The sequence below is a fragment of the Camelus dromedarius genome, chromosome 7 (genome assembly GCF_036321535.1).
Source record: "Camelus dromedarius isolate mCamDro1 chromosome 7, mCamDro1.pat, whole genome shotgun sequence".
NCBI classification, from domain to species: Eukaryota; Metazoa; Chordata; class Mammalia; order Artiodactyla; family Camelidae; genus Camelus; species Camelus dromedarius.
The window spans coordinates 51719843-51730625 of NC_087442.1; positions in this window are offsets into that span (position 1 = coordinate 51719843).

Sequence of the window (10783 nt, forward strand, 5' to 3'; positions counted from 1 at the left end):
TTTTCCCTAATCATATTTTTTCCAAAGTTTTTTATTGTGGTAAAATACAGGTAACATAAAATTAACTATTCCTATTGTTGTGCAACCATTACCATCATCCATCTCCAAAACTCTTTTCCTTTTGCAAAACTAAAACTATATACCCATTAAATAATAGCATCATATTCCCCCATCCCGCAAACCCCTGGCAACTACCATTCTTCTATAAGTAAAATCATATAGTATTTGTCTTTTGGTGACTGGCTTATTTCACTTAGCATAATGTCCTTAAGGCTCATCTGTGTTGAAGCATGTGTCAGAATTTCCTTCCTGTGTGAGGCTGAATAATATTCCATTGTATGTATATATTGCATTTTACTTATCCATTTTTTTTTTTTTGTTGATGGACACTTGACTTGCTTCTACATTTTAGCTGTTATGAATAATGCTGCTATGAACATGAATTTAGAAATATCTATTCAAGATCCTGCTTTTAATATTGTGTATATACCCAGAAGTAGAATTGCTGCATCATATGATAACTTTGTTTTTAATTTTTTGAGAACCATCATGCTGTTTTTCACAGCAGCTGTGACATTTTACATTCTGACCAACAGTGTACAAGGTTTCAATTTTTTCACATCCTCACCAACATTTATTATTTTCTGTTTTTTTGTAATAGTAGCCATTCTAATGCATGTGAAGTGGTATCTAATTGCAGTTTTGATTTGAATTTCCTTAATTATGAGTGATGTTGAGCTCTGGTTATGTTTTTAAACTATATATATATATATTTATATATTATATATATATAAAGCCTTTTTCCTTCTATTCGACAATTCTAAGAAAAAGAGCTAAAGGAAAAGAAAATTCCAAAAACGTGAGCATAATTTAAACACAACACATATTTTTCAAAGGATGAGTACAAATTTGAAGGAAACAGCTTAATGAAATACAAGTCAGTACTTTATAATCAGTCTACAGCTTTCCAATACGGCAATTAAACTCTTTGAGTTCATATCATTCATTCATTCATTCATTCAACAAATATTAATTGAAGGTCTCATTTGTGTTTCACTGTGCTAGTTTCTGGAAATATATAAATCAAATCCCACAGTTCCTGCTCTCTAATAAGCTATCCGCTTTATGGAACATTATCTTTCTTTAGGCAAGTATAGGTTACAACGTAGAAGTGCCCTGCAGCCCTTCTGAGAAGTCACAGACACCTCGTTCACATACTTTGCCTTTACCAAACGAGTGGCTAGAAAATGTGTAAGCTGAGTTTCCTCACCAGAAAAATAGGGATAATTATTCTTACTTGTGGGTTTTCTGTATTAACCACACGGGCAGTATAAAGTGGTTAACCAGGTGTAGACATCCCCATGACAACTTTCACAGTCTTTCACTGGCACATATATAGCTAAGGTTCATGAATATCTTGCTCTAGCCCAGAAAAATGGGGGCTTCCATTAATTTGGAGATTTTCACAATAACCATTTCTACTGAATAGTCATGAAAACAGTCAATATATGGAAATAAACTCTGCTGTCAGTAGTTATAACATATAAATAAAAAGTGCCTGGGAAAAATGTAGACATGAGGGAGATAAAATTGTTTGCTGAGACTTGTACTTTAGAACTGTATATCATCCAACATAGTTACAATTTCCTTGAAGAGACCAAGTGAATCCTAGCACTTCCTATCTGGGTAGTAACATTGTTTAATATATTAATTTGCTTAAAGAAGGAAAATCTGCCTTAATGGAGAAAAATGTGCTGGTCACAAGGATTCAGACCATTCTTATGCTGGACAGCATGTTCTCATTGCAAATTCATTAACTGGCTGGATTGCTAGATGGTTTACCTAAAGGTGATGAACCCTGGTTGTGTGAATCAGGGCAGCCTCCTTTTCACAATAATTATTTGCTATCATGAAATTGTAAATCAGTAATTTTTTTCTGATATTATATAGCAGAATCATGATCCTAACAATAGTATTGGCCTTTTTTTCCCCTGTAATATTAAAAAGAAAATAAGTTCTAAGACATTTAAACTCAAAGCTTGATCCTGGACATTGACATCGAGATGACTAGACACAAGAAAGGAATTAATGCAACCTCAGGAGGTGCCTCCCCCGCCCCCATCAAGGGTACTCTGACCGCTTAAGCACTATGTGCACCTGGGAGCAATCCACTTATTTTCTAAAGCTTTAAAAATGCCTACAAATGTGATTTTGCAATTTTCAGTACATTTCATTACAGTATTATGTCAAGATGTTACATTTTTATCTAAATACTGATTTGGAATTTTTTTCTCATCTGAACAGAGGATACTTCTAGGAAAAAAGAAACTATTACATTTGATTCTTTGTGTTTTCAAATTTTGATGCAATGTCTTTATAAATTAGCCTATGTTATCATAAAACTGTGATTCAGGGTCAAAAATAAAAACTTAGAAAAGATGGGAATATTTACTAATGCTTACTTTAAGATATAAAAACGTGAAAAATTGAGGTAGAAAAACTGCTGAAATGAATCCACCGTTCTTTTGGTAAAACAGTAGGAGATAATCATTATGATTTATTTTCCCTTGAAGCATATTTTGTCTTTAAGTTATTTTAGTGTGTAAGAATACTTTCACACTTGCACGTTTTTTCTCTCAATACTACGGTTGCGTTGTTCATCCTAATATTTATCTCTGCATTGGAATGCTTCTTGAAGTTTTCTTATTTTTAAGTTTCGGATTCTACAGTAGAATTTGCTTGCTTCTCTAGACTGCTGCCAGGAATCTAAATGTAATAGTAAAGGTTTATTGAAAAATGGAAAAATAGGAAAATTTGAAAATTGGAATCCTATGCCTTTCTTCTTTTCTGAGAAAACGTTTTTGTACCTATGTGCTTTGGGGATTTGACATTAGTCATTTGGCTGACCCTAGGAAAGGATGTGAACTGAATCTTCTTAAGTAAAATCATTTTCATTGTTATACTTTATTGTATTCTTTGTGTAAAACTAATTATAAAAAATACATTTATTCTGATTATTTTGCCTCTATAAGGAAGCATATATATATATGTGTGTGTGTATATATATATATGTATTTTCTTTATCAATTCCTGTACCTATTTGTTAACATTTCCTTAAATGTGTTTTCTCCAGATGTTGAAAGTAAAAAAGCCCTTGTTATTTTTTCCATTGTCACTCTTTACTACTTTCCATAGGCGGCATATTGTGCATGCCAAGGACTGGAGGAAATAACAGACGTGTGAGCCCCAAATTATAGGCACAAAAATAACTTTCATAAAATAGGTTTTAAATGACACCACTTTCCAAAAAGCCAGCTCTAATTGACTCAAGCCTAGAAAGCAGTAACTTTAGGGAACATCAGACACACGTCCACTGATCCCAGAAAGTGTTCCACAGTGTGACATTAGCTGGGATGATGACATTCCCAGCTTGCTGCCAGCACATTCCAGGAGGCAGGCTGGGTATTTTGGTACTGGTCAAGGCAGTCTCCTCAATTGTATTGGTCTGACATTGTTGAGATGCTATTTTATTTATACAAGCAACTCCTAAGAAAGCCAATTACGTTGCTAATCTGCAACAGATAAAAGCAAAGAAAAGAGAGGCAGAGAGAGTTCCAGAAGTAAGAGGGGAAACTCCTTTTTTTTTTTTTTTTTTGTTTGAATGCAGACAGAATCCTCACCCCAGGCTTACTGACTAGAGCAGCCTAGGTTCCTGCTGTTCACAGAATGTTACAGATGGCTGCCTGGGCAGGAAGCCCTCCCCCTTCCGTAACGGTGCTCTGGGGAATGCAGGGGGCCTGGAACCAGCCCCCTCCTTCCCTTCCAAACCTCTTCTCCAAATCCCTACTGAGTAAAGAAAAAAAAAAAGCAAAAAAAAAAACCAAAAAAAAAAAAAAAACGGAAAAAAGGAAAGAAGAAAAAAAGAAAGAAAAAAAAAAAAAGAAAAAAAAAAAAAAGAAAGAGAAGCGGGGGTTGGGGGGACGGGACCCAAAACAAAAACGTACGGCCCTGGAAACATTTCTGCCACTCTGTTTTTTAGTGAAATCTTGAATTAACCTCTTCACTCCCGATTAGAATAGCAATTTATAACTTTGCCAGCATCTCTTTAATGTCTTGAATCAATTCCACCAGCTCATTGAAGTACTATACCATTTGGGTTGAATTATAATGGCACTTTTGAGTTATGCAACAATTTCGAGTAAGCAAAAGCAGGTTTGAATTCTGAAATAATTAAAAGTATTTTAGCACATCAAATATTGTATTAATAGTGTTTTCCGGTTCCACTTTTTAAAACCACATTTTGAAAGTTTTGTTTTTCCCACAGTTTTTCTTTTGGTACAGTTGCTTTTTTAAAGTGTAACATTGAAAAGTATCCTGCCATTGTTTTGGACCCATTAAACAAGGAGTTAACTTCACAATCATAGTTTTTCATATATAGTTTCAAGGCAATTTTATTATCATAATCTTCCATCTGTATGTATTTTGAGGCATACAATATTTGTATGCTAAAAGCAAGGTGTTTCTTAAAGATAAGTTTTATTTTGGACTTTATAAAGTTAGGAAATTCATTTAATGCATGGCTCTGCCCAAAGAGGAAGCATAAAGCAAACAGTTTATTTTAAATTATAAAATGTAATGCTATATTGAACTTCATAATTGCTATCACAGAAGAAACAAAATATGTCACAGGATGAACACACTTATTTTGAAACATTTATAATACAATTATTTGATTAAAAAATAAAGTTTAGGGGAAGAAAAATAATTTCTTCTCTACCTTTCTAGGTTATTGGCTAGGTTATTTTCTTACATGCCCTGTAAGAAAAGATTAACAGGAGAAAAGCAGAAGTTTAATAATGTGTATTCCTCCTGTATACATGGGGAAGACCCAGGAAAATGGAGTAACTACTGGAAATGGCTCAAGCCACCTCCTTAAGTACCATCTCAAGCTAAAGACAAAAGAAGATGTTGGGAGGTGGGCGAGCCAGTTTGGGGAGCTTATCAGGCAAAGCACAGTAAATAAGGGTAAGGTTGTAATGCAGATTTAGGTCATTGCCTTCTCCTTAGAGAAGAGTTTCTAGAGATTTAGACATCTTCCTCTTCCTTGTACACGAAGGGAGACACTCTTACAAATGGAGATTTCCCTTATAAAAGTAAATGTCTCTTATAAAAGTGTAATTTCTATTCACTTTTCAGAGCATTTCCTAAGTCTGCTGTTTCTTAAAAATAATAAGCCTAAAATAATCCTTATACCAGAGAGACATATTTTAGGGTCACAAATTCTGCTTCCCTTCAAAAGTCACAGAGACCTACACTCTGTTATATCAATGATAAAATGGTTAGGTATTTCATCATATCAAGAATAAAAGATTCTAACCAACTGTAGTTATATTCCATAAAAGGACAAATAAAAGCTTAAAGAAGGGAAAAACTATTGAAATTCAAATAAAGAATGTAACAGATGGAAGAGTTAAAAAAGAATAGAATTTAATTTCATAGTAAGTGAATCCATATTTTCTGTGATTGACTACATCTATTCATTGATTAATTCACCAGATACTGAGTGCCATCTGAGTTTGAAGTGCCATGCTGAATTTCGGGGAGTCAGTCTTCAGTAAAATACACTATTTACCATCAAGAAACTGATAGTTTGGTGGAGGACATCACCAGTGTGGGTTGCCATCACCTATTTTAAAGCCCTTTTAGCTAAAAACTTAGAAATGCTAAGTGAAGACAAGTCAATTCAGCCAGTTCTCAATTGAACACTCTCTGGTCACTATACAAGGCATCCATTCTGATTGGTCACTGCTTCTATTCTGGTTAGTTTCCAAGTTGTACAATTAATTAAATATTTTAATTGCATGCCTGTTTAGACACAATAGAAACTTTAACCAAAAAACTTTTTAAAAATTTGTATTTACCTTACATATGTACCACTGCTTGCTAAAAACAACCACTTAAACTAACAAAAACACAGGGGAAATTTATTGAGTTTTTGAGAACGTTTTTTCTTTGAGAAAAAAGAAAGAGGTGTGAGTAAAAAGCCTCAATTACTTTTGCTCTAGCCTTGGATGTTGTTGTATTAGGAAGTGATGCTTGGAGCTTCACTAGTCTTGCAATTGTAAGGGAAAGCTAATGGCAAAGGTGCTGACCATGGCCCTACAAACTTGAGCTACTACTCAATTACCCATCTGGGATGGGTAATTTCTGGACTTTTTCACGTGAGGTATATTGATAACTTTCCTAGTTTGACACACTGTTGTAAAAACCTGTCACTCGCAGTCAAAAGCATCTGAAATAATGTATTTCGAGGAAGTGCAATGACTTTTGCTTCCTAGGAATAAAAATTGAATAGCTATACTTATATTCCAAATAAAGGATTCTGTAGTATGTATTTAATTCATGCTGGTTTCCAAATCATAAAACTTCTTGGGAGGCATATTAAATTCAATAAAACCTGGATTCTAGAATTAAGTAGTTCTTGGATAAACAGTCCTCTTTCATGCATTCTTGGATTTCAGAAGTTTATCTGACTTTGACAGCTAACTTCAGGTGACTCTCAGCTTGCTGGTTTCACAGTGGTGTGATCTATAGTCATACTGCACAATTTGATCAACTACATCATAAGACATTTAACTGACATACAGGCCAACACATTTAACTGAGAACCCAAGTCAAAAGCCAAAATTTCCATCTTGTAATTGTCATTGACTCTAAATATGTATTTAAGAGAAAAGAAGGACCACTGGGCAAAATAGCATCAGCTCGGCATCAGCTCACTGGCTGTATCATAATCATTTTCACGTCACGTATTTCAAACTCAGCCAGGTGTAAGGGTCCATTCTATTTTCATGGCACTTTTGGTCTTCTAGCCTACAGACTCACTTTGCTATAGTACAGTCAGTTCCAGTTCACATCAAGACAATGATAAATGAAAACATACATATTTGGTGAATCTGAACAACTAATGTTGTATAGTTTATTGCTAATTTACTGGGGCTTAAAAGTTTTTAAAGATGCACTGATTTCCTAAGCACAGAAGAAAATTCCACAGATATATATTCTTCATAAAAAAATAAGAAGCAAAAAAAGCTCTGTGTGTGAATGATCTGATTAATTGTAGTTTTTACTGAGTAGCTGAATAGAAAGAACTATAATAAAGATACATGAAAGTAGAAAAAGAACCTATGTTGCTTAAGCATAATAGATAAAACATGAAGTGTGCTTCAAGGGAAAGACCAAGTCACACTGGAAATGCCTTAAATGTCTGCATGTGTAGTGATTCAGCAAGGCCCAACACACTAATGACGGCCATTGCCAAATGCCGCAGTACTGCAAAGCAAAGCCATTCCTTTATGTTGCCCCTATCCAAGTCCATTAAGAAATAATGGTTCTAAGATGAAAGTCTTGTTAGGGTTTCAATGAAAATGTTTGGCACACCATGATGAAAAGTCAACAATCTGCTTTTAACGAGAGACACTGGAAAAACGTCAGTTAACATACCACTGAAAATATTAATTCTCCTTAATGGCAGGATGCAACATAGCTTTTTATAGTTTTTGATCCATGTCATAAATTTGGCTATGACAAAGGGGATACTCCAGCTTTAACTCACTGGCAAGAACATTAGCTATTTTCCAGCCCTAAGAGTTTTGGCCCTCGGTATTCTTTGTAATGCACCAAAGGGCCAGATTTCTATTCTCAGACCAATAAGCTGTGTGTGTGCTTGTGAATGTGCAGACACTTGCACTCTTGTACATGCATGCACACGCATGTGTGAGTGTGTAGTCAATTATGGGTGTTTAAGCAGTAGAAGCCGTTTTCTTTGAGCTTCTGGAGAGAGTCTATAAGGAAAAATGTTGTAAGTACCAAGTCTCGGCATCATTGCCAGAATTCCAAACATTTGCAATGTTGAATCAATGAGGAAGATAACAGCCTTAAAAAGCACAATAACTTGATCACTGTATGCCAGATAATACACTGTCCATTTCAACAGGATGTATTGTCAAAAGAATATCTTTTCCTATCCTTTTTCCCCCCTCATCATAAATGTAAATTTTCAGATTTTACGAATGACAGAATGACGGGGCTGGGGTAGGGTGGTGGGGGCGGTGGGCACAGGTCCTCTCATTAGCACAGAGCAATGAATTTCAGCTTCAGAACTTACATCTCAAAACAGTGTTGCTCTTGCTCAAAGTCCTCTGTAGTATCCTCTCTTAGTAAAACAGATATGCATATGCGGTAAGTGTAACTTTACTGCCAGATCTTAACATTTTACCCATACTGCCTTCTTTTAACTAAGCCAGTGAGTGAGTGAGTGTTTGCTTTTCTTCGACAGTATTCAAAGGAAAAGGATTTTTTGAATTGGATAACTACAGGGATCTCTAGGAAAGGAATGATTCTTTGTTACTATGATAGAAAGTCATAAGTGTAATCACGTTTTAAGTTTATTCCTGATGGTTTTGGATTCTTCGACAACAACAACAAAAAGACTATAAATATAAAATATGCTAATAGATTCTGTTTCCTTTAGTTTAAATTTCATTGTGAATCTGATGTCTTAGAACAATGAAAGAGGAGAAAGATGAAGTGCGAACTTGATATATAGGAAAGATATAAAATAGCTTACTACCAGACATCTAAAGTGTTACGAATAGGAACAGAAGTAGAGTGAATTTTACTTTAATGTTGCTTCCTTGTACAATTAGTTCTTAACTTTCATGAACATAAGAATCACTTAGTAGACGTGGGGGGTAGGGTATCTGTGAAAAATTCAAATTTTCACACCCAGACATTCTCATTCAGTAGATCTGGGGTGGGGTCCAGGTGTTCCCATTTTAAACAACTTTCTCCCTGATACTAATGTCAATGGTCATTTCCTCAACTTTGAGAAAACACTGCCTTATATCTAATGAGGAAATAAATTTTGCACAAAGAAGTTTAGTCTTATTTATTCTCCCATTGGCTTTGCTGTTAATGGAATAAATTCGTACACTCCAAAAAAGTGTGCTTCTTCAAAAAATACAGAGCCCTCTCCAGGACAGATGTTCCTGAGTTGGTTTGACAGGCATCTGAAGGAAACGGTATAAAGAGAATTTTAATACCAGAAATGACGATTAAATTAACTTCAAGGTAGCTAATAATCCTGACCTTTTTACTGGTCCTGTAAATATTCAGTTTTAATTCTTTTAAAAAATTATACATAAGAAAGAGAAGAAGCATGATAAGCATTATGTTGTTTATTTCTTTTCTTTGTATTTCTTAATCAATATATGATGGAGAACTAACATTATACACTCTTTTTCAGTGGCCTGTGGTTGCACAGGACTGAATGAAATAATCTTACTCTTCAATCAATGCACTTTTTTTTTTTTTTGGTTTATATGTACTCTTGCAAAATATGTATTGTTTTTCAGGGTGCAGAGAGACTTAGTTTACATACATAGTACTATGTTATATGTCACATTCTCTTCTGTCCTTTGCATTGACCATTATTATGTCTTTAGGGTCAATTAACATTGCATTAATCTGATCCATAGTATCTAATTGCTCTACAATTTTCCATGTTGCACATCCTTCACATTTCAGCTATCCATTCTCCCTGGATGGAATCCAGTTTGCCTCCAAATCATCAGCACTAAAAATAATGCTACAACAGATATCTTCTTACATACCCCTGAAGGAACCTCATATACTGATTTCAAAGAAGATACTACGAATTTATATTTTAAAACAAACTTTAGCAAAAGGGAAATATATTGGGGTTTCAGAGTTTTTGTCATTCATCTGATAACTTTAAAAACATTAAATAAAATCTTTTTATGATAACACATGGAAAGTATAGTCTACTCCATGAAATAACTGGTAAAATTCATTTGTTCTCCTCTTTGGTCCTCTCTAGAGAGATGACCTGATTTAAACAAAAAAGAAAGAAACAAAAGAAAAGAAATACATTCTCTCGTTGTTGCTTTTAATGAAAGAGAAATAAATCCTACCTTCCCCCAAACCTGCTTAGATTAACTTGATGAAAAAATAACATTTTTCACCTGTGATTATTTGGAAGAACAGTCCAAAAATATATACACCAGTCTGAATCAAATTTGGCGAATAATTGAATTCTTCTGAAAAAAATTCCATAGCATTAGCAGTGTTTGAATTTTATATTTAAATATTTAGTATTTGATATTCATATATCTTTTAATAAGGCTTATGTTTAATAGGTCAGCTTTTTGTATTCATAATTATTAAATGAACTTTCTTTTTCTTTTTCTTTTTTATGTATTTATTTTATATCATATTTTTTAAACTGAAATATAGTTGATGTATATGTTACAGGTATATGATATAGTAATTCACAATTTTTAAAGTTTATACTCCATTTCTAGTTATTATAAAATATTGGCTATATTCCCCCATTGTACAATACATCCCTGCAGCTTATTTTATATCTAATAGTTTGTACCTCTTAATCCTCCACTTTCATCTTGCCCCTCCCCCTTCCCTCTCCCCACTAGTTCCTTCTCTATGTCTGTGAGTCTGTTTCTTTTCTGTTATATTCACTATTTTGTAGTATTTTTTTAGATTCCACATGTAAGTGATATCTAACAGCATTTGTCTTTCTCTATCTGACTTATTTCACTTAGCATAGTGCCCTCCAAGTCCATTCATGCTGTACACCAGAAACTAAGACAACATTTAAAATCAACTGTACTTCAATTAATAAGCAAATAAACAACCCATTTAAAACATGGGCAGAAGAACTGAACAGGCATTTTTCCAAAAG